This window comes from Nerophis lumbriciformis, linkage group LG09, assembly GCF_033978685.3.
Source record: "Nerophis lumbriciformis linkage group LG09, RoL_Nlum_v2.1, whole genome shotgun sequence".
In the NCBI taxonomy this organism is placed as follows: Eukaryota; Metazoa; Chordata; class Actinopteri; order Syngnathiformes; family Syngnathidae; genus Nerophis; species Nerophis lumbriciformis.
The window spans coordinates 14,955,717-14,981,577 of NC_084556.2; the positions used below are offsets into that span (position 1 = coordinate 14,955,717).

Genomic DNA, 25,861 nt, shown 5'->3' on the forward strand with positions numbered 1-25,861 from the left:
AAAAATAAAATAAACCACATGATATTAGTGCACCAGCTGAGGAAAATGAGCAAACTACATAAATAACATCCCGTAATTTGATTTTGATATTACTTTTTTATCTTGATAGATTGAAAATTAACACCTATGAGTGGACTGATGAACATGATCACATATTTCATTCAGAAAGTGTAAATGACGACAAACAAAGATAGAATACTATTAACCCAACATGTAAGTGTAAAAAAAACCCCAACAACATTATGATTTGTACATTTTCAGAATGTTCTTGTTCTATTTTTAAACAAAGAAAACATTCTGAAGTTGTCTTTATTTTTAAGTTATCGTGCCGTGATTTTACAAGGGACGTATTTCCTGAGTTTACCCACTTGGAAGTAGATTTTTCTCCATGTGGCCCCCGATCTAAAATGAGTTTGACACCCCTGTTCTAAAGTAAAGGCAAATAGATTTTTGCCGTTGTTGAAGTTGTTTCCCCTTTTGCACAAAACGCTTTTATCGCTCCACCATACAGAAGTGAAAAAGTGTTTTCCGTTAACGGTGAAGCATTTTCAACAACAAAGAAAAGGTCCTTATACCACACTTGCCAACCTTGAGACCTCCGATTTCGGGAGATGGGGGGTGAGGGGGTGGGGGGCGTGGTTGGGGGTGGGGCGAGGGGCGCGGTTGGGGCGGGGGCGTGGTTAAGAGGGGAGAAGTATATTTACAGCTAGAATTCACCAAGTCAAGTATTTCATATATATATATATATATATATATATATATATATATATATATATATATATATATGACTTATATATATGACTTATATAAGAAATACTTGACTTTCAGTGAATTCTAGCTATATATATATTTGTTTTATTATATATACATATATATACTGTGTATATATATATATATATATATATATATATATATATATATATATATATATATATGTAAAAATAAAAGAAATACTTGAATTTCAGTGTTCATTTATTTACACATACACACATAACACTCATCTACTCATTGTTGAGTTAAGGGTTGAATTGTCCATCCTTGTTCTATTCTCTGTCACTATTTTTCTAACCATGCTGAACACCCTCTCTGATGATGCATTGCTGTGTGGCACGCACAAAAGTGCTTTCATCAAATGCACTAGAGTCTGGAATCTTCCATCTCTCCCGAGCATGGCCCAAAACCGGTCAATCTTTGCTTCCTGAGGAAGATCTTCACTGCCAAGCACTTGGTACTCCATTTCTTCTTCCCGGAGGCTATCCAGGTCCAATAGCAGCTGCGTCTTGGAACTTACAAGCGTATTTCTTCATCTTACTCGTCGTCGGCGTCGCCACGGCTGTATCTTCCTCGTTCTTCCGCTCCGTCTCCTTGTTGTGTGCACAGTTGTGCACTGCACTCTCTAAAAGCCCTAGATGTTATTGTCACATATGCATGTACAGTAGATGGCAGTATTGTCCTGTTTAAGAGTGTCACAACATTGCTGTTTACGGCAGACGAACTGCTTTACGGTAGACGAAAACGTGACTGCTGTTATTGTGTGTTGTTACCGCGCTAGGAGGACGTTAATGAAACTGCCTAACAATAAACCCACATAAGAAACCAAGAACTCGGCCTCGATCATTCTACAGTTATAAGGTGATTGGGCAGGCACGCTGTTTATATTGTGGGAAAGCGGATGTGAAAACAGGCTGTCCTCACTCAGGTCCGCATGGAGCTGGAGGGGGCGTGGCCTCCAGCTCCGCCTGAATTTCGGGAGATTTTTGGGAGAAAATTTGTCCCGGGAGGTTTTCGGGAGAGGCGCTGAATTTCGGGAGTCTCCCGGAAAATCCGGGAGGGTTGGCAAGTATGCCTTATACCTAGGATTGAACCTTTTAGGGGTGAACATGTGATGATTGGATCTGAAGCTGACTCACTTTTCTCTCAAACCATATGGCCTCAGCACTGCACAGCATGTCTTATTAATACATCAATAGACACAGCTAAGAGACGGAACTCGATGTTTCTTTCCTGGTATTTATATTTCCTGGAACACCCCGTCTTATGATTTCAACCAGAAGGTATCAAAGTGTAAGGCGAGTGTCACCTGGGAGACTTCGGTATACGTGCAGCAGCTTTAAGAAGAAAAACAATCAGACCTGCAAAACAAACTTGTGTTGTGTTCAAACGCAAAATAATGTTTAGTTCCTACTAGGGTTGTACAGTGCACCGGTACTAATAAAGTACCGCGGTACCAATTAATTAAAAAAGGTACTATACTGCCTTTGAAAAATACCCGAACTTTTTTTTTTCATCGACATGATGCGTGCTGTGGTGAAAATGCTGGAATACATGTTAGTCAACACACACACACACACACACACACACACACACACACACACACACACACACACACACACACACACACAGCACTTGCTAGCAGGAACATTGTGGTGACAGAAGAGGAAGAATGGACGTATTTTGGCTTTAAATTGGTATGTGGAGCTATAAACACTAAAAGGCTGCTTTGCAAGTGGTGCTTTAAAACATAGCTAACTAATAGCTAGATTTAGCTATTTCTAAATCTCTAGTCCTCGCCTCCATGGCGACAAATAAACTGTTTCTTACAAGTATCATCCCTGCAGGACAAATAATAGCTAAACATGCTTCACACACACACACACCATAGAACAGACCTGGGCAAATTAAAGACATTCCAAAATAATTGTTTTTAGATCTATAAGATGGAAACTGTAACTGCCATTATGATGTTCAGTGATGTTTTCAAATTACCGGAAGTCTTGAACTATACAAAGTATTTCAATGGTTGGAATCTGCACTTTTGCATGACATACTAGTTACTAAGGCAATCTAATTAGTCTCTATGGCAGGGGTGCTCACACTTTTTCTGCAGGCGAGCTACTTTTCAATTGATCAAGTCGTGGGGATCTACCTCATTCATATATATAATTTATATTTACTTATTTATGAAATATATGTTTTTGTTAATAAGTTAAAGGTGTTTAATGATAATGCAAGCATGTTTAACACATATAGTTAATATTGTTAATAAATTAAAGGTGTTTAATGATAATGCAATCATGTTTAACACATAGTTAATATTGTTAATAAATTAAAGGTGTTTAATGATAATACAAGAATGTTTAATACATATAGTTAATATTGTTAATAAATTAAAGGTGTTTAATGATAATACAAGTATGTTTAATACATATAGTTAGTATTGTTAACAAGTTAAAGGTGTTTAAAGATAATGCAAGCATGTTTAATACATATAATTAATATTGTTAACAAGTTAAAGGTGTTTAATGATAATACAAGCATGTTTAATACATATAGTTAATATTATTAATAAGTTAAAGGTGTTTAAAGATAATACAAGCATGTTTAACACATATAGTTAATATTGTTAACAAGTTAAAGGTGTTTAATGATAATACAAGCATGTTTAACACATATAGTTAATATTGTTAATAAGTTAAAGGTGTTTAAAGATAATGCAGGCATGTTTAACACATATAGTTAATATTGTTAACAAGTTAAGGTGTTTAAAGATAATACAGGCATGTTTAACACATATAGATTCCTTTCTTTCATGAAGACAAGAATATAAGTTGGTGTATTACCTGATTCTGATGACTTGCATTGATAGGAATCAGACAGTGGTGCTAAAAACGTCCGCATTTTCGAATGGAGGAGAAAAAAGTCCTCCTTTCTGTCCAATACCACATGAAAGTGGTTGGTTTTTGGCATCTTATTTGTCCAGCTTCCGTACTCCTTTGTATACACTTTACAAGAAATACATTGTCGGCAAACTCCGTAGCTTGCTAGCTTGTGCACGCCAGCTTTCTGAGACTCGTTTTGTTAGCGCAACTGTGCAGTCGGTCTTTGGAGTTTTGACGACAGGTACGGCGCCAGAGTCTGTTGAAATAAAGTGTTTCTCGCCTTCCAGTCGGTAATTTTAATGAGCTGGCAGCAGCCAGCGTCATCTCAGAAGACCCTCGGGTGCCGTGAATGTCAATCAAGTGACGAAAGTGACGTCATAGTGAAGATTTATGATCGCTCATTTTTAGGACTATTTTTTTAATGCCTGGCTGGTGATCGACTGACACACCCTCCGAGATCGACCGGTAGCTCGCGATTGACGTAATGAGCACCCCTGCTCTATGGCAATCTAAGTCACAGCAGCTCAGACGAGGCACCAAGCAGTGTGGGTGGGGAGTGTTTCCACAGAATGTTTCCATTGCGGCCAGCCTGAAATGCGGGTGTCTGGGACAGACGTAGAAGGAGATTTTTACAACAAAGTTCTAAAGCTTAGTGATATATCAGATGTATCAGATTGTAGGTGGGGTTTTTTGTTTACATTTCGCGTTCATATTTCGCTGTGTTTGTTGCATTTTTGTTGCGTTTCGCTTGATTGTAAAATATGTCGATTGAGAGGGGGTGTGACGTTCATATAATGTCAATATTCAGTGTTTTATCGTTCATAGTTAACATTGTAAACCCCACATTCTTTATTTTCTTTTTTTTTTTTTTTTTTTTTTTTTTTTTTTTTTTTTTTTTTTTTTATATGTCCTGTCCAGCTTCTCAGGCAAATCATATAGTTGATGTAGATGCCCATGTCGGCTGTTCAGATTTACTTTACAAAAGAGAAGTGTAGGATACTTCTCTTGTTGCCTTATTTGTATTTGACTTTATTAAATGTATTTATATTATCATTTAGTGCAGCCGGGCCGGAGCAGGAGGGGATAGAAAGAGAAAAAAAAAGAAGACAGAGGGGGAAATTGTGGGGACAAGAGGGGGATTAGACAGAGAGACAAAAACAACAACAGCAAACAACAACAACAACAACAACAATAGAGCAACATCAGCAAATATGACATGTACAAATATGATGGTAAAAGTAATAGCAAATAAGCAGTTAGCGAAAAATAAAAAAATAATACAGAAATGACAATGAGCATTATTACACTACAAATGGATCAATACAAATACCAATAGAAATAGCGCTATTGAAAATGAACAATACCAATAATTTACCTTTATTATCAACAATACAGTTGTTTAAATGCAACAATACATATACGTAATGATAACTTGAGATACGAAAGAATGCAGAAAAATGGAGGGGGAGAAAGAGAAGCAACCTACATTAACCTTGTAGATTGTTATAGTCACAATAGGTTAAGCTTTGTCAGTGTGCCATGTGTTACACCCAGTTTACCCTAGGGCAACAACGTTAATATATGTTTGATGAAACGTGATTATGTGCATGAGTGTAAGTATGCATATGTACTTGTATATGTACAGAATGTGTATATGTGTTTGTACAATGAATGTATATGTACAGAATGTGTATATGTGTTTGTACAGTGAATGTATATGTACAGTATGTGTATGTTTGTATATTGAATGTGCGTGTGGATGTACGAACATTAGGTAGGTAAATATGTACTGTATTTGTGTATGTATGTGGGAGCGTAGGTACCTATGTACATATGTGAGCATATGTGAATTTGCATGTACAATACATTCGACTCCCAGAGTGCGTGGGAGCCAGAGCACGGCCCCATCACCCCCGAGAGCCCAACCCACAAACAGGAGGCGTGGTGCCCAGGGAACCAGGGACCACCGCCCCCACGCAGCCAAGCCGGCCAGCGACAGGAACCCCAGAGCCCGACCCACCGTACCGCCCACAAGGGCCAGCAGCAGGCCGCAGACAGATGCACCCGGCAGAGGACAGGGCACGAGAAAAGCAGGGGACAGCCAGACCCCAAGCCAGCGAGAGACCACACCCCACACGGGCAGAAAGGCGAGACGCCCCGCCCGAGGGACCCAGAGACTCCCCGCAACCGGACGGGAAGACCGCCCCCGCCCCACCGGCAACCGGGCCCCCACGAGCCCACCCCCCACCCCCGGAGAGCGCGGCGAGGCCATCCCCCGGCCACCCCACCCAAACCGGCCGCCGCAGGACCACCCAGGCACAGGGCCACGGGAACCACCCACCCCACCCGCAGGGACCCCAACGATGGAGATGGAACAACCAGCAACCGCCCCGCCGAGCCCCCCCCCTGAGGGAGGGGAAAAATTAAAAAATAATATTAATAAAATATATTTAAAAAATAAAAAAATAAATAAATTAATTAATTAATTAAAAAAAAAAAGAATTAAAAGAAGATCACAGACATGCTGACAAACAAGGTCACTACCCCAGCAACTGGCCGACTCGCAGCACCTCGGAATACCTTGCAGCACCAAGCTACCACAATAGACGCAGGGACTAGGCCCAACAGGCCCCAACCAAGACGGGCACCCGGAAGGGATGGACAGCGGGACCCAGGAGCTCCAGACACGCAGTTCGGATGCAGTAGCCTGAGGCGTCGACCCCCGTCTGACAGGCAGGCCCAGAGCGTACCCCCAGAAATATACATACATACATACATACACACATACACATACACATACACACATACACGTATACATACCCACACATACACATATATACATATACATACACATATGTACACATACACATATATAAACATACATACATACACACACATATACATACATATACACAGTTCGTCAGCCCCGACAGCCATCACGCGCGCGCGCTGCCACCAGTCACAACATCAGCCACACCCCTGCACCAGACCCAGCAGCCATGGGCGCCCACACCACAAACAAACGGCAGCAGAAACAGCAGCCGCAATAACCCCAGACAGCCAGCACCAGCCAATCAAATCAAAGCGATCAAAGAAAAACTGCGACCAGCAACCACACGCCACCAGGGCCACGGAGACCAGCCGGCGCCAGCCCGCCGGTCAGCCCGAACGCCAACACGCAAACAAGAGACACCAACAACCCCCCCAACCAAAAGGCCCCCCACCCCAACCCAAACCCGCACAAACACACCACCGCCCAAACAACCGGGACACAGCATCCAGACCAGACACGGGGGCTGCGCCGCCACCACACCAAGTCACCAACAGAGACCCCACAGCGCAAGGTCGGGCCACACGGGCACGGACCCCATCCAACAGGAAGTGAGACCCGCGCGACGCCACACACAAATAAATAATAAGATTTAAAAAAAATGAAATAAAATAAAATAAAAAAATAAAATAAAAAATAAAATTTAAAAAATAAAATAAAATAAAAATGAGTAATAATAAAAATAAAAATAATAAATACATTAAAAAAAATAAAAAATAAAAAATAAAAAAAAATAAAAAAAAAAAAAATATATATATAACAATAATAAATGAATAAAAGCCTGGCAGGCCACCAGACCGCAGTCCCCGCCGGCCGACGAGGCAATGAGGGGTGCGCCGAACCCCAAACCCCCCATGCATGTGTACAAGGCCCCCAGAGTGTCTACTGTGTAGTTAAAATTAGGAGGTCAGCCGTTACAGCCGACCTCCAGTCCCTATTGATGTGTGTACTGTAGCGTGAGTGAGATATGTATGCTTGTGGGAACTAATAATGCGATTAAAATTGGGGGACATCAAGGTCATGGTGGGTCCCAACCAAACCAAGCCCCCCAAATCCTAAGTGTCTAATATGCAGCTAAGATTGAGGGATGGACGAGCAGGGGACAAGAAAGGAGGACTGGAGCCCCATTGGAGGCATCCTCAACCCCCCGCCATGCCTCCCCGCAGGACAATCCCCAAAGTCCTATATATGTGTGACTGTGTGCGCTATAAGTAGGAGGAGTAGAGGGCCCGGACATCCCCCCAGTCCACGCGGCCGACAACCAGGAACTACGGCCAGGAGGCCGCCACCCCCCGCCACAGCCCGTGACCCACACCAGACCACTTTAACGTGACGCCACGCGAGCCCCTCCCCCCGCCAAACAAAGCCAGCCCCCGCCCGCCCCAACCCAACCCTGCAGAGCCCATACCGGCAACCAAACGCAGAGAAACCGCACAGCCCCCACGCCCAATGCAAACACCGCATCCCGGCCATCCACACAGCAACGTGCCCATACGAGTCCCGGCCAGGGGAAGGAGCCCCCCAACGGGGGAAGAAGCCAATGCATCCCGTCCGCCTGCCAGCCCCCAAACCAGCCGGCAAGCCAACGCCAGCCATCCCCACAACCCCACAAGCGCACAGACACCAGCCACAGTCTCCCAACCACTCCAACCCAACACAGCGATGCCAACCGCTGGTATCACCGCAGCAACCATCACCACCACCGCCCGTCCGCAGCGTAAACACCCGCGGCCGCCGAAACCAAAACAAAAAAGCGACCGACCCCGTAAACCACAACAACGCACACCCCCGGCTACCACCGAGGCCACCAACCCACCTACCCCAACTCATCCACAGCCAGGCCAATTGAGCCACCGGACATCCACACCCATGCACACACCTACACATTCATATACACATACATACACACATACATATATGCATATACATATACATATACATACACATACACACATTTCCACACGCATGCATATACATATAAACATACACATCCACACATATATACAAATTAATACACCCACACACATATACATAAGCCCACATATACACAAACACATACATACACAACACACACAAAAAATAATAAATAAATAAAAAATTTTAAAAAAAAAAAGAAAAAAAAAAAATATATAGAAAGAAAAGAAAAAATAAAAGAAAAAGAAAAATAAAATAAAAATAAACCCTTTAAATAAAATAAAATAAATAAAAATAAACAAGAGGCCTGGTCGCCAACAGTGCCCAACGCCACCAAACCCCGCAGCCCCTCCCGCACGTCCAGGCCCCCCCCGCCCACCACCCACCAGGCATCCCATCCGGCAAAAAGCCATAAGGGCCCAGCCCTGCGCCCACAGCCGGCATGCCACGGCACCTCAGCAGACCCGGCGCCGCGATCAGCAATACACACCGGGGCAGCGACACATACATATGTATCTACATACATACACACAGATTTCACCATACATATATACAAACGTACACACACCCACATACACGCGTACCCATATATAATTTAACAGAATAAGTTAAATATATTAAATAGATTAAAAAAAATAAAAAAAATAAATAATAATAATAATAATAATAATAATAATATATATATATATATATATATATACATACACACATACATATACATATATACACATACATACATACATACATACATACATACATTCATACATACATACATATATACATACATACATATACATACATACACATACATACATATATATATATATATACATATACACATAAAATAAATTAAAATAAATAAATAAAATTAATAAAAAAATAAGGGCAGAGTAAAACACAGGAGGGGGACTCCCGCAGGGCAGTCGGGCAGCACCGCCGGGGCCCCAACAAGGGAGGCAAGCAGTCCCCCCAACCCGGCACCAGGCAGGCCCGCACAGCCGCAGCGCAGGGCGACCCCGGGCAGACCCCGCCCCGCGCCCCAGGGGAAGGAGGAAGCCCACGGACAACCGGAGCCAGCGGGGCACGAGCCGACCCCCGCCCGACAGCGGCAAGACCCCAGCCCCACGGGCGCAACCCCCCGCCCAACCACCCACGGGAGGGACAGCCCCCCCAACCAACCCAAGGCGGCCGCCCACCGCCCCACCCGCACCCCAACACCCGCCCAGGCACCTCCACCCACCCCCAGCCACCAGACCACCCACGGATCGGCCCGCCAGGCCGGAACCAGGAAACACACCCCAGGCCCCCCGACCCCGCGGCACACGGCCCCCCCGGCACCCAGGACCCCCCACCCACGGAGCAAGACCCCCGGGACAGAGCCCCAGCCCCGGCCCCCAAGGGAGTCAGGTCAGAAAATTAATTAGCGGTGCCCAAAGAGATCGGAATTCTGTCAGTTGTTGGTTTGATTCAGCAGACATTCTTTCCATAACTACATAATCTAATAAAATGTTTTTGTAAAGGTTTATACATAAATTATTTTTTGATTTCCAATTTATGAGAATAGTTTTCTTGGCGATGCCTAACGCATTTATAAGGAGGTATGTTTTGTTTATATCAAGATCAGTTGCGGAGAGATCATTCTTTATTTTCAAGTACATTCTGGGTGTCTCATTCAGTAAAGAAATGTAAAATTCCATTCCATTTTTTTAAGGCGATCTGTCATAACATTTTTAGCATTCAATCAGACATTATTGCGAGGTTTTGTATTAGTGTTCCAAAATGATAACTGCACTCTTCATGGAAGACGTGGAATACAAATATAAGAACACACATTGAGGTAAGTTGAGTTCATGAAAAGTTTTACTCCACATAACTATTATCAACTGTTCCCAAACAACACACAAGTTTTTTGTTTTTTTGGTCAAGATATAGATATATGCATTTCACTGTAGGCAGAGAAAATTAATAATACTATAGGGGTGGGCCAAAGAAAAGGCAAACTAAAATAAATACATACAGTGGGGTACGGGGACCCACAGAGGTATTGGTAGGATGTCCCCAGCTAAATGACAGATAGTTAATAGTAATGGACCCTTATTGGGTCCATTTGTACACCCTCAGTTACATTAACATTGATATTATACATGTGGGCCCATAGATAGAAATGCCGGTAATTGTAGCTTTGATGTAGTAAGCTACTTTTGCTGTGTAACTTGTAGTGTAGCTTGCTACAATTATAGTGAGTGAGGAGGATTGAAACACACGGTGTAGTGGTGCCCTCGCAATTAAAGGGCCGGCATGGCGTAGTGGGTAGAGCGGCTGTGCCAGAAACCTGAGGGTTGCAGGTTCGCTCCCTTACCATCCAAAAACACTCGCTGCCGTTGTGTTGTTGGGCAGGACACTTCACCCTTGCCCCCAGTGCCGCTCACACTGGTGAATGAATGATGAATGATAGGTGGTGGTCGGAGGAGCCGTAGGCACAAACTGGCAGCCACGCTTCCGTCAGTCTACCCCAGGGCAGCTGTAGCTATGAAAGTAGCTTACCACCACCAGGTGTGAATGAATGATGGGTTCTCACTTCTCTATGAAGCGCTTTGAGTGTCTAGAAAAGCGCTATATAAATGTAATCCATTATTATTATTATTATTAAATAATTGTGATGTTTTTAATCACGATTATTAGTAATACTGGTTAATTGTTGCATCCTTACAGTGTCAGACTGTCAGGCTTGTCCCTGACAGTTTAGTTATGTTTTGGTTTTTCCTCTGTCATTTCCTGTAAGCGCTCTTATTTTGGTTATTTCCTGATTGTCTCCCTGAGTGCTGCTTCCCTTCAGCTGCGGCTGATTGGCACCTGGCCACACCTGGTGTCAATCAGCCAGCTGCTATTTGAACCTGCCTTCCCCTCCAGTCAGTGCTGGATTATTGTCATTCCTACCTGTCGATATCGATGTCGTGCTACTATTTGTCATTGTACCTGTCGTCGTAGCGGTAAGCTGTTCCTGTTAGCTATTTGTAGTTTGCTTTCTCCGAGCTCTTTTGTTTCGTGTTTTTTTGTTAGCCATTAGCTGTTTCCAGTTGGGTCTGTTTGCTGGTTCCTGTTTTCAGTTTTGGCTATTCATAGTTCCTGGTTTGTGTTTTTACTTTTATTTTATGAACATTAAATCATGTTTTCCTGGACAAAGCCTGCCATCTCTGCATCTTGGGGTTCGTCACCTACACACCCTGACACAGTCTGCATCACAAGAAGCTGCAGCCAGCGTCCATGGCATGCAGAAACATTTATACATAAAAATATTAAGAAACTGCAGATGCTGTATTTGAGATGTTTCAACTTGTCCTGTTCGGCCTGGCTCAACAAACCGGACGGTCGAGCATTACCTTTGGTACCCAGACATACAAATTGTTGTTGTCAACTCTGACCTTTCCAGTCCGTCACTCAACAATGTCCGTGTGCAACATAAACAGTGATTTCCTAGTTTCTATTGCTATACGACGGAGGAGACACCTACAAAAGTATTCTTCCCAAAGTAAATGCTGAACATTATAATTACATTACTTCATAAAACCATCACAGTTGTTTTTAATTACATTTTTATTTTCATTTCCCCCCAAAAAATTGTATCTAAAAGTTTGTCATTCTTTTTAAAAGGCATGTTACATGTTCAAATTGTGAGGTTTTGAGGGGGCCAAGTATGATTTCAATTCATTTCAATGGGCTGCGCTAATTTGAGATACAAGTGTTTTGGGTTATGAGTCGTGGTGTCCCGATACCAATAATTTGGTACCGGTACCAAAATTATTTTGATAATTATCGGTACTTTTCGATCCTTTTTCTAAAAAAAGGGGAACACAAAAAATTGCATTATTGGCTTTATTTTAACAAAAAATCTAAGGGTACATTAAACATATGTTTCTTATTGCAAGTTTGTCCTTAAATAAAATAGTGAACATACAAGACAACTTGTCTTTTAGTAGTATGTAAAAAAACAAAGACTCCTAATTAGTCTGCTGACATATGCAGTAATATATTGTTATTTTACACCTTTTTCTAAAAAAAGGGGAACACAAAAAATTGCATTATTGGCTTTATTTTAACAAAAAATCTTAGGGTACATTAAACATATGTTTCTTATTGCAAGTTTGTCCTTAAATAAAATAGTGAACATACAAGACAACTTGTCTTTTAGTAGTATGTAAGAAAATAAAGACTCCTAATTAGTCTGCTGACATATGCAGTAACATATTGTTATTTTCCATTCTATTATTTTGTCAAAATTATTATAAGTGGTAGAAAATTAAATATTAATCTACTTGTTCATTTACTGTTAATATCCGCTTACTTTCTCTTTTAACATGTTCTATCTACACTTCTGTTAAAATGTAATAATCACTTATTTTTCTGTTGTTTAATACTTTACATTAGTTTTGGGTGATACCACAAATTTGGGTATCAATCCTATACCAAGTCGTTACAGGATCATACATTGGTCATATTCAAAGTCCTCATGTGTCCAGGGAAGTACAGTATTTCAGAGTTTATAAACATAATATACATTAAAAGAAATAACGAAAAAAGATTTTGTGATGCCAAAAAATATCGACGTGATCATAGTAGTATTGACTAAATACGCTCCTGTACTTGGTATCATTACAGTGGATGTTAGGTGTAGATCCACCCATGGTGTTTGTTTACATTGTGACGCCGGTGAGCTACGGTGTGTAGTGAAGCATGTTTAGCTATTCCTCGTCCTGCAAGGATGATACTTGTAAGAAACGTACTTTATTTGTCGCCATGGAGGCGAGGATTAGTGATTTAGAAGTAGCTAAAACACTTTAGCCGCTAGCTAGCTAACCATGTCTTAAAGCACCTCTTCCTGAGGGTGTTTCAGTGTTATAACTTCACCTTTATCGTTAGTTTTTAGGCCAAAATGCGTCCGTTCTCCCTTTTCTGTCTACACACATTGTCTGTTTGTAAGTACTCCGTGATTGTGCGCTGCCGAACATGCTCCTCTGCTCGTAAACCAGCAATGTCATGACGTGACGGCGACGGGGGCACGGGTGGACGGTACTTTTCAGAGGCGGTATAGTACCGAATATGATTCATTAGTATCGCGGTACTATACTAATACCGGTATATCGTACAACCCTAGGTACGAGTTGGTCATAGAACCAGTTGAGATGGATAGTTAATGGTATGACTTTTTGACAGCTATAACATACTCGAAAACAGAATTTTGCAAAACCATGTTTCCTGTTGGAACTGTTTCATTGGGTTTCCCAGATGCAACCCACCTTCGATACCTGTTCATTAGTGCTCTCTTGATGACGTACAAAACCTTAGCCATCATCCATCCATCCATTTCCTACTGCTTGTCCTTTTTGGGGTAGCGGGGGGTGCTGGAGCCTATCTCAGCTGCATTCGGGGGGAAGGCGGGGTACACCCTGGACAAGTCGCCACCTCATCGCAGGGCCAACACAGATAGACAGACAACATTCACACTCACATTCACACACTAGGGCCAATTTAGTGTTGCCAATCAACCTATCCCCAGGTGCATGTCTTTGGAGGTGGGAGGAAGCCGGAGTACCCGGAGAGAACCCACACAGTCACGGGGAGAACATGCAAAGATCCCAAACCCGGGACTGAACTCAGGACCTTTGTGTTATGAGACACATGCACTAACCCCTGTACCGCCGTGCTGCCCACCTCAGCCACCAGTTCATCCGATTTACACAAAATCCTGTTCATCTTGACAGGATGCACAATAAAACAAAAATGACGCCAGAGGCACGGGTAGTCCGGCATTTTGGTTTGCAGGTGGCATATTTCAGGCATTTGGGACAGTTCCATTTTACCGTTAATGTTGTCTTTTGTTTGAGTGTTGACATAGTTTTCTGGAGCATTATTTAAAGTCAACACACAGACAATCCCCCCCCCTGCCTTCACACTAACGAAATTGTCTCCTTTTTAACCGGAGGCAACCTATATCCAAAAGGAATTCATTAATCATCAGCAAACCTCACTGCTGCTTACTCATCCGGCATGCCGCTCTGTAAAAAATGTCACTCATAGTGAAGTCTTTACCTTCTACTCTTGCGTTAATATACCTCCTCTGACTCGTCGCTTACACCTAGGGCGCTATAAAGGCAGACACATCGTTTTGAAATAGATGAAAAGCCCCTCGCGCTAGAAAAGAAGTAATCCCCGTTGCTCACGTCAGAGACAGGCAGAGTTGTCATTTAGAGGTCGACGTCAGCAGTAGGGAGTTTCTTCACTTTTGCTTTCATTCTTTAACACTGTTGTGTGGGTTTTGTGTTCCTTCACTTGCCTCTAAGGAGGGGCCGAAAAGTCAGAAAACAGTAATTAGCTCTAAAATGTATGGTTACCACAGAAATAGTTACCAACTATTATGATGAGTGAATTATTAGGTTACGGTATTTCCTCAAATTTGATTCTATGTACCAATCAATCATTGGGTGCCCACTTAAATAAATAAACACCGCGCCACAAATAGACGCCTCCTGTTTTCCCCTCAGAGAGAATCAGCAGGCGCCACCAGGCTGTAATTACCTTCATCGTCACATCTGGTACCGCCACGCGTAGCAGTGGAAGTCTCTACCACAACACGGACCCCCTGCGGAAAATACTAGGCGTCTGTAAAGCTGAGATTTACAGTGTCGTGCTGCAGCACCAGTTGATGTCACGGGAATTAGGGATTGGAAACAAAAACAAAAGGTGAAAAGAAGGCTATTGGAGTGGATTGGCATAGTCATCCTCATGTACTATATGAAATGCAGTGTTTACCTTTTTATCTAATGGGGTTCAAATCCATGTACCGTATTTTTCGGAGTATAAGTCGCTCTGGAGTATAAGTCGCACCGGCCGAAAATGCATAATAAAGAAGAAAAAAACCATATATAAGTCGCACTGGAGTATAAGTCGCATTTTTTTGGGAAATGTATTTGATAAAACCCAACACCAAGAATAGACATTTGAAAGGCAATTTAAAATAAATAAAGAATAGTGAACAACAGGCTGAATAAGTGTACGTTATATGAGGCATAAATAACCAACTGAGAAGGTGCCTGGTATGTTAACGTAACATATTATGGTAAGAGTCATTCAAATAACTATAACATATAGAACATGCTATACGTTTACCAAACAATTTGTCACTCCTAATCGCTAAATCCCATGAAATCTTATACGTCTAGTCTCTTACGTGGATGAGCTAAATAATATTATTTGATATTTTACGGTAATGTGTTAATAATTTCACACATAAGTCGCTCCTGAGTATAAGTCACACCCACGGCCAAACTATGAAAAAAACTGAGACTTATGGTCCGAAAAATACGGTAAATACATTCTAAGTAAAGAACAAAGAATGGCTTAGGCCATAAAACGATGCACTTTTTAAAATATGATTCTATATTATACCATGATATAGGGCTGCAACTATTAATCGATTAGAAAAAATATATATTTTGATTCATATTCATATTCAGCTCAACCTCTACCTGATCTGAACCAAAATTGATCCCTAGCAACTTTCCAAAGTATCAAGCAGGTTTATGTGCGGTTATAGTGTGTATATATATTTTCCCATTCTGTTTTGCACACTCTTGGAGTCAACATGTGCATAGTCATGTACATAGTATCATGTACATAGTGTGTACATGATACACTATGTGGTATATATTGTTCTTCAAATCACCTGACATGCATAATGTGTATATTTACAATTTTTTTAACATACATGTAACCGGTTATACAACTTTTATTATTGAATGTATCAAATGTGATGAATATGTAATGGACCACAATGGAAACATGCCTTTTGGCTTTTTGTGCTATCTATTTGCCTTTTTAAAGCATTACATGGATTAAATTATTTAAGATGTCAATAAACTTGTCAATCAATCAATCAATTCTGTTGCTGCGATTAATCGTTTATGCATGTAATTAATAAAAACAAGTATAAAATCAAGCCTGCATGGAGTGCCTGGGACTTTGCAGGGGAGCTGCACTTTTTGGGTGGAATTTTGCCTATCATTCACAATCAATATGAGAGACATGACAATGGATGTTATTTTTTTTATGCATTCTAAATAGTAAATACCGTATTTTTTGGACTATAAGTCGCAGTTTTTTTCATAGTTTGGCCGGGGGTGCGACTTATACTCGGGTGCGACTTATGTGTGAAATTATTAACACATTACCGTAAAATATCAAATAATATTATTTAGCTCATTCACGTAAAAGACTAGACGTATAAGATTTCATGGGATTTAGCGATTAGGAGTGACAGATTGTTTGGTAAACGTTTAGCATGTTCTATATGTTATAGTTATTTGAATGACTCTTATAATAATATGTTACGTTAACATACCAGGCACGTTCTCAGTTGGTTATTAATGTGTCATATAACGTACACTTATTCAGCCTGTTGTTCACTATTCTTTCTTTATTTTAAATTGCCTTTCAAATGTCTATTCTTGGTGTTGGATTTTATCAAATAAATATCCCCCAAAAATGCGACTTATACTCCAGTGCGACTTATATATGTTTATTTCCTTCTTTATTATGCGTTTTCGGCCGGTGCGACTTATACTCCGGAGCGACTTATACTCCGAAAAATACGGTAAATGCGATCAAAAGTCTGCCTACAATGCAGCCTATAGGAGCCGCGCAATTCCGCCTACAAAGCCCTTACAATCTCCATGATGGTTTTATACACATGATGTAAATGCAGGTATATATGTAATGTAGTAACGGGCAGATTTATAATAACATTTAATATTTAAGTTTTTTGGTTATTTTAAGCATACACAGCGCATTCATTTTAAAAACACATCACAACGTTTGCTTTTGTTTGCCCTTCATAACTGATTATTACTCACTGTAGACTTTATGAGAGCCAACAAACATAATACAAGATCACTTACTGTACAATGTCTGCTGTCATTAGGATGCCAACTGATAGAATGTTCATATATTCCCATTTAGATGAAGAATGACTCATAATCCTCACAAAGAAAAGGGGTTGGGGCGGGGGGACCAAGCGTCTTTTCATGTCGTCCTTCCCAGTTTCGGGTCCTAAATGGCTGCCAAAGTGTAGCAACTTGTCGAAATACCTACTCAGATGTCTTCTGTCCAGGTGAGAGGCATGATTTATGATATAAAATAAACTTACAGGAAGCAGGGAAGCAAGGAAACAGCAGAATACTCTATGTAAACATCCGGACACGGTAATGATCCCGGCGCTGCTATAAATAGTTTGTCTGTGTTAGCGCTTATAATATATAAGTATTGTTGCCGCTTTTTGGATGGTTCAATCTTTTAATCTTTATTTATATAGCCCTAAATCACAGGTGTCTCAAAGGGCTGCACAAGCCACAACGACATCCTCGGTACAAAGCCCACATACGGGCAAGGAAAAACTCACCCCAGTGGGACGTCGATGTGAATGACTATGAGAAACCTTGGAGAGGACCGCATATGTGGGTAACCCCCCCCCCTCTAGGGGAGACCGAAAGCAATGGATGTCGAGTGGGTCTGACATAATATTGTGAGAATCCAGTCCATAGTGGATCCAACATAATAGTAAGAGTCCAGTCCATAGTGGGGCCAGCAGGACACCATCCCGAGCGGAGACGGGTCAGCAGCGTAGAGATGTTCCCAGCCGATGCACAGGCGAGCGGTCCACCCCGGGTCCCGACTCTGGACAGCCAGCACTTCATCCATGGCCACCGGACCTGTGCCCCCCCCCCTCAAGGAAAAGGGGAGCAGAGGAGAAAAGAAAAGAAACGGCAGATCAACTGGTCTAACAGGGGGGCTATTTAAAGGCTAGAGTATACAAATGAGTTTTAAGATGGGACTTAAATGCTTCTACTGAGGTAGCATCTCTAATTGTTACCGGGAGGGCATTCCATAGTACTGGAGCCCGAATAGAAAACGCTCTATAGCCCGCAGACTTTTTTTGGGCTCTGGGAATCACTAATAAGCCGGAGTTCTTTGAACGCAGATTTCTTGCCGGGACATATGGTACAATGCAATCGACAAGATAGGACGGAGCTAGACCGTGTAGTATTTTATACGTAAGTAGTAAAACCTTAAAGTCACTTCTTAAGTGCACAGGAAGCCAGTGCAGGTGAGCCAGTATAGGCGTAATATGATCAAACTTTCTTGTTCTTGTCAAAAGTCTAGCAGCCGCATTTTGTACCAACTGTAATTTTTTAATGCTAGACATAGGGATACCCGAAAATAATACGTTACAGTAGTCGAGACGAGGCGTAACGAACGCATGAATAATGATCTCAGCGTCGCTAGTGGATAAAATAGAACGAATTTTAGCGATATTACGGAGATGAAAGAAGGCCGTTTTAGTAACACTCTTAATGTGTGATTCAAACGAGAGAGTTGGGTCGAAGATAATACCCAGATTCTTTACTGATTCGCCTTGTGTAATTGTTTGGTTGTCAAATGTTAAGGTGGTATTATTAAATAAATGTCGGTGTTTAGCAGGACCGATAATCAGCATTTCCGTTTTCTTGGCGTTGAGTTGCAAGAAGTTAGCGGACATCCATTGTTTAATTTCATTAAGACACGCCTCCAGCTGACTACAATCCGGCGTGTTGGTCAGCTTTAGGGGCATGTAGAGTTGGGTGTCATCAGCATAGCAATGAAAGCTAACACCGTATTTGCGTATGATGTCGCCTAGCGGCAGCATGTAAATACTAAAGAGTGCAGGGCCAAGAACCGAACCCTGAGGAACTCCGCACGTTACCTTAACATAGTCCGAGGTCACATTATTATGGGAGACGCATTGCATCCTGTCAGTAAGATAAGAGTTAAACCACGACAAAGCTAAGTCTGACATACCAATACGTGTTTTGATACGCTCTAATAAAATATTATGATCGACGGTATCGAAAGCAGCGCTAAGATCAAGAAGCAGCAACATAGATGACGCATCAGAATCCATCGTTAGCAGTAGATCATTAGTCATTTTTGCGAGGGCTGTCTCCGTAGAGTGATTTGCCCTGAAACCGGATTGAAAAGGTTCACAGAGATTGTTAGACACTAAGTGTTCATTTAGCTGCTGTGCGACAATTTTTTCGAGGATTTTCGAAATAAAGGGAAGGTGGGACACCGGTCGGTACTTTACCATGAGGTCAGGATCAAGGTTAGGTCTTTTGAGCAGAGGATGAATAACCGCTTTCTTGAATGCTAGGGGAACAGTGCCAGAGGAAAGTGATAAGTTTATAATATTTAGCACTGATGGACCTAATAATACAAAAAGCTCCTTGATAAGTTTCCCAGGAAGTGGGTCAAGTAAACATGTTGTTTGTTTTATCCCACTTACACGCTGTAATAGTTATTTATTAGATTTTATTGGCGAAATAGAGGAGCTCCCATTGGCTCTGCTGTAAGCGGACTTTTATTTAATATTTAGAATTAATTTAAAAAAAAAATCCACCTGTCATCATGTCTTTCATAATGATTGTGAACGATAGGCAAAATTCCAAAAAAGGTGCAGTTCCCCTTTAAACATGCCGACATGAGGTGTGGTGGCAAGTTTTTTTTGTAATATTTTTCTTTATCAATGCACACATGTTGACAGTGCAAACTTTCAATTTTAAAGACATGCATTTATGAGAAAAAAAAGAATGAAGGTTGTGGCATGCAGAAAAATCAAGTTTGTGTATTTATTTAAACAATTTTTCCTTAAATACACGTTGTGTGGCAAGCCAGCAGTGTTGCTTGCAAGGTGACCCCAAGATGCAGAGACAGCAGGTAGCGTGCAGGGACAGGTGAGGGAGTCAGCGCTCAGCCCAGAGATAGGTACATTTAGCTGCGGTCGCAGACACTCTAAGTTTAGGTCTTAGTCGCGCCTACTTTAAAGTTGCGTCCACTTAAAGGAGAAGGGTAAAGACGTGCCCACAGGGGTGACGAAGGGTCTCTTAAACAGAAGTGAAGCTGGAGAGACGATAGGGTTGGGGTTAGGGTTCGGTTTGGGTTTTGGTTCGGTTCGTATAAAATTACTTAAAAAAGCAATACATTCAACAACCACAATAATAAATACCAATGGCGCGTTCCATTGGCCATCTTGGATCACGTTACAAATCAAGTGTCCACTCTTGTTTTGTCAGCGTGTCTTTAAGACACAGTTCACTTCCGTTGTCTTCACCCCCGTAGGCGCAACTTAAAGTAGGCGCGGCATAAGAGTTTGTCTTTGGCTGCAGCTTGATCTTTGTTTCCAGAGAAGTGAGAGAAAATGATTGGAAAATGATTGTTTCCAGAGAAGAAATGAGACAAAATGAAAACATACAGGAAGTAGAAAGGAGAAAACAAGTGCGGGGCAACAGAAATAACACCCAAGCAAAGGAAAATAAACACAAGTCCAAAACTGTTCTGGAGAATCATGACACATTGAAGCAATAAAGTGTGTTTTAGCCGATTACTCGATTAATCGAACAAACTACACGATGGATTACTAAAATAATCGGAAGCTGCAGCCTTAAACCCTGCTCTGTGGCCTTGTGGTTAGAGTGTCCGCCCTGAGATCGGTAGGTCGTGAGTTCAAACCCCAGCCGAGTCATACCAAAGACTATAAAAATGGGACCCATTACCTCCCTGCTTGGCACTCAGCATCAAGGGTTGGAATTGGGGGTTACATCACCAAAATTATTTCCGAGCTTGGCCACCGCTGGTGCTCACTGCTCCCCTCACCTCCCAGGGGATTGTATTGTAGGAAAGCAAGTCGTTTTTACATATTTATTTGGGGTGCATTTAAAACGGCTTGTGAGTAGACCACAGTAGATAAGAGACCAGACTGTAGTTATTTTTTTCCGATCAACGTCACTTTGGGGGGGACCGCGTGGTGCAGTTAGGAGAGTGGCCGTGCCAGCAACCTGAGGGTTCCCGGTTCGATCCCCACCTTCTACCAACGTCGTGACGTCTGTTGTGTCCTTGAGCAAGACACTTCACCCTTGCTCCTGATGGGTCGTGGTTAGCGCCTTCCATGGCAGCTCCCGCCATCAGTGTGTGAATGTGTGTGTGAATGGGTGAATGTGGAAATAGTGTCAAAGCGCTTTGAGTAGGTAGAAAAGCGCTATACAAGTATAACCCATTTACCATTTACCATTTGTGTCAAGAATACGGTTGCTTGCTTCCAGTGGACCCACATGAACTGATACAAACACAGACGTATGCGCGACAATGAACCCTGTCAGGACATGTTATTGATCCCCCTGAGAGTCCTTCAAGTATCAAACGCGTCCCTTATGAGCAACATGCATACGTTTTCCACCTTGAGTAACCAGGCAACTGGGCTTAAAACACCTGTTTACTGCGGACCTTGCTTTATTCGCCTTACTCCACCCAAGGGTTCTATGTTGTTGGAGCAAGTAACATTTTTTAAATGAACTTGCAAAGGTTGGTTTATTTATTGCTTCTCTAGTTTAGGGTTCCTTGTGAGCTAGGGTCTATCCCAGCTAACTTTGTTCTAAGGGGCGATTTTTCAATGAATGACTGTTAAATCGATTTCCTAACACAGGTAATAATAATAATAACTGGGATTTATATAGCACTTTTCTAAGTACCCAAAGTCGCTTTACATGTAGAACCCATCAATCATTCACACCTGATGGTGGTAAGCTACCTTCATAGCCACAGCTGCCGTGGGGTAGACTGACAGAAGCGTGGCTGCAATTTGCGCCAACGGCCCCTCCAACCACCACCTATTATTCATCATTCAATTCACCGGTGTGAATGGCACCGGGGGCAAAGGGTGAAGTGTCCCGCCCAAGGACACAACGGCAGCGATTTTTGGATGGTAAGAGGCGGGGAGCGAACCTGCAACCCTCAGGTTTCGGCACGGTTGCTCTACCCACTACGCCATGCCGCCCAAAGGTAGGGATAGGCATCGAATTCAGTCCTCTTTTAGGCACTGATCAAATTCCGACGGTGCCATGTTTTCTATAGGTTTGTTGCACGAGAGGTCTGAATGCCTTTAAGTAATGTTGCAGTTTTCCATGCCAACAAAGCAAATACGAAAACATTGTAACGCACAGTAATGCTCTACTTTCCGAAAATATGCTTGATCAATGCTAATTTACACTTGATTTGCTATCGACATGTGTGAATGTGAGTCTGAATGTTGTCTGTCTGTGTTGGCCCTGCGATGAGGTGGCGACTTGTCCAGGGTGTACTCCGCCTTCCGCCCGACTGCAGCTGAGATAGGCTACGGACCCTCCCCCCCCCCCCCCCCCCCGCGAACCTGAAAGGGACAAGCGGTAAAAATAAGATGGATGGATTTTACATGACAATTTCAACACCTCCAAATTTGGTCATGAAAACTGCAACTAACATGCACCTTACAATCGTTCAGTTGGTGTGTAATAAGTGCAACACTTACAATATGAACACTTTGTAGGGCGCAACACGAGAGCGGCACAGTCAACTTAATGGCAAAGACTACTCCTTGACTAGGCAACACAGGGATGGGCATGCTGTGGCCCGCGGGCCACATCCAGCCCGTTGGTCCCTTTAATTCGGCCCGCCAAATATATTGAACCAGAATTGAGCAAATATCTGTTTTGAGAATTGCCACAGCAAAACTGATACTCGACTTTGACGCCCTGGCAAAAAAGAACACTGCTCTCACTATAAGAGAATCTAGTGTTAAACCTTTAATACCATTGTTATGTTTCTTTGATGTTCTGATATGATAATGTTAAAAATAGATGTGTTATGATTAAATTAGCCCATGTTTGAGAAGCCTACTTTTAGTTCCAACAGATATGATATGCTGTGAAATGCGTCATGTGCTCGCCCGGCCCGCCTGTCAAATTTCAAAAGCCAATGTGGCCTCTTAGCCAAAATGTTTGCCCACCCCTGCAACACACCGTAGTCTATAAACTACTGCTTTCTTACGTCTTGGAATCACAACTGCATACAAAGTCTACTATATAATACTTGCAAATGAGAATCGGGAAATCAAGATATAACTACTGGACAGCCCAGTTATCATAATCAGCAAAGAAAAGTAGTATTATACCAATTCACATTTATTAACACATGAACACATAAAGACGTACCAAAAAATAGTACAGTTTTTGCAGTTATCGATTCCCAGGTAACAGATACGCCAGCCCAAGACGTTAGATTAATATCTAAATGGCTCACACGTATCCATGAAAATATAGAAAAGCTGCTGAACAGGTTCAATCCGGCCCGCGAGATGAGTTTGCTAAGTGTAAAATTGAATTGCATTTTTAAATGAAAGAAACTGCTGTTCTAAAAGTGTCAATTGGATGTCACAATAGCAATTCTGTTAGGCAAGCAAATAGTTTATATTGGGGCGAGCAAGTATACCAAGCAAAGAGGTACACGGTAAAGCGGGGCTGTGAATCCTCCCGCTCCACCCAATGTAAAACAAACAGGGGTAAAATAAACAAATGGTAACCTCGCTTAAAATGGTGGATGAGACCCTGCCATACTTGCCAACCCTCCCGGATTTTCCGGGAGACTCCCGAAATTCAGCGCCTCACCTGAAACCTCCCGGGACAAATTTTCTCCCGAAAATTTCCCGAAATTCAGGCAGAGCTGGAGGCCACGCCCCCTCCAGCTCCATGCGGACCTGAGTGAGGACAGAATGTATTCACGTCTGCTTTCCCACAATATAAACAGCGTGCCTGCCCAATCACGTTATAACTGTAGAATGATTGAGGGCGAGTTCTTGGTTTCTTATGTGGGTTTATTGTTAGGCAGTTTCATTAACGTCCTCCCAGCGCGGTAACAACACACAACAACAGCAGTCACGTTTTTGTCTACCGTAAAGCAGTTTGTCTGCTGTAAACAGCAATGTTGTGACACTCTTAAACAGGACAATACTGCCATCTACTGCTCATGCATATGTGACAATAACATCTACGGCTTTTAGAGAGTGCAGTGCACGTGCAACAAGGAGACGAAGCAGAATGCATCATCAGAGGGTGTTCAGCATGGTTAGAAAAATAGTGACAGAGAATAGAACAATGATGGACAATTCAAACCTTAACTCAACAATGAGTAGATGAGTGTTATGTGTGTGTATATGTGTAAATAAATGAACACTGAAATTCAAGTATTTCTCTTATTTATTTATATATATATATATATATATATATATATATATATATATATATATATATATATATATATATATATAGCTAGAATTCACTGAAAGTCAAGTATTTCTTATATATATATATATATATGAAATACTTGACTTGGTGAATTTCAAATTTAAAGAAAGTCAACAATGGAAATGACAAGTGAGGTAGTTGATGCATATAAGTGTTTTTTTTATGCTTCATTTTGTTTTTGTTCAATCCTAGATGGGCTGTGACTTCAAGTTTAATTGGTTTGTAGAAACAATGAGATTAAGTCTAATTTAATTGTGTTCTTAATGGTGTTTTTGAAACTTCATACATTTTTTTTCCTCAGAATTTTTTACTAACTTGAAGTGTTTTGTCAGGAGGATTATATGTGATATGTACATTTTCAGAATGCCCTCGTCCTATTTTGGGCTGAAGTAAAACAAAGAAAACAATCTGAAGTTGTCGTAGTTGTATTTTTAAGTTATTATGCCATGATTTTACCCGTCCGGCCCACGTGGGAATAGATTTTCTTCCACGCGGGCCCTGAGCTAAAATGAGTTTGACACCCTTGCTCTACATTATTAGTATTTTACATGTACTTCATTGAACTATTGTAGTTGTTTGTAGTACATTCTATTGCAGGGTTTCTTGGCATGTTTGACCTCGGGCCCAACGTTTCCATTACAGAGAAAAATATTTCGTTCACGTCCTGACACCGCCTTTGGCAGGCAGACACTCTAAAGTGAACGAGCGAGATTTCTTCACGCATGTGTCAGTCAAATTCGAATGGGCCAGCAGATGTGACAGATTCCACACAAGCCGTCAACGTGTCAATTACAGTCATGTACAGTTTGCAGTCATTACACGCTCTCTTACTCACGTGTCCATCATTTAACACGGAGCATTAAAGCATCTGCCGTAACAAAACGACAACCCGCACCTTTTTCTTTTGCGGGAGCTCAGCTGTCTCTGTGAAAAAGCTATTAAGCAGAGAATCGAGCAGCCCAGCAGGGAAATGAAAATGTTTTTATGCGATGTGTGTGTGTGTGTGTGTGTGTGTCTGTTTTGACGTAAACAGAATGATGTATGTGAGCACATGCCCCGTTGTAAATCAGGCAGGGTCTGGTTCCTATCGCAGAAAGTTAAGTACGCACTCAAAAACAGATTGGAAGGAAGTGCCAGTGACTAACAGAGCACAATATTAACTGTCAAGTCCAATAGGTGTGTGTGTAGATCTTAAGACTGAGAGAAAGTGTGTGTGTGTGTACTTTTCCACCAGTTGAGTGTGTGCATCGCCGTAGTGAATG

At 41.9% G+C, this 25,861-nt stretch overlaps 1 protein-coding gene across 2 annotated transcripts in view; it reads left to right on the plus strand.

The window, feature by feature from the left end:
* Positions 1-25,861, plus strand: part of stk32a (serine/threonine kinase 32A) — a 173,839-nt gene that overhangs the window by 21,847 nt on the left and 126,131 nt on the right. The window lies entirely within an intron of this gene.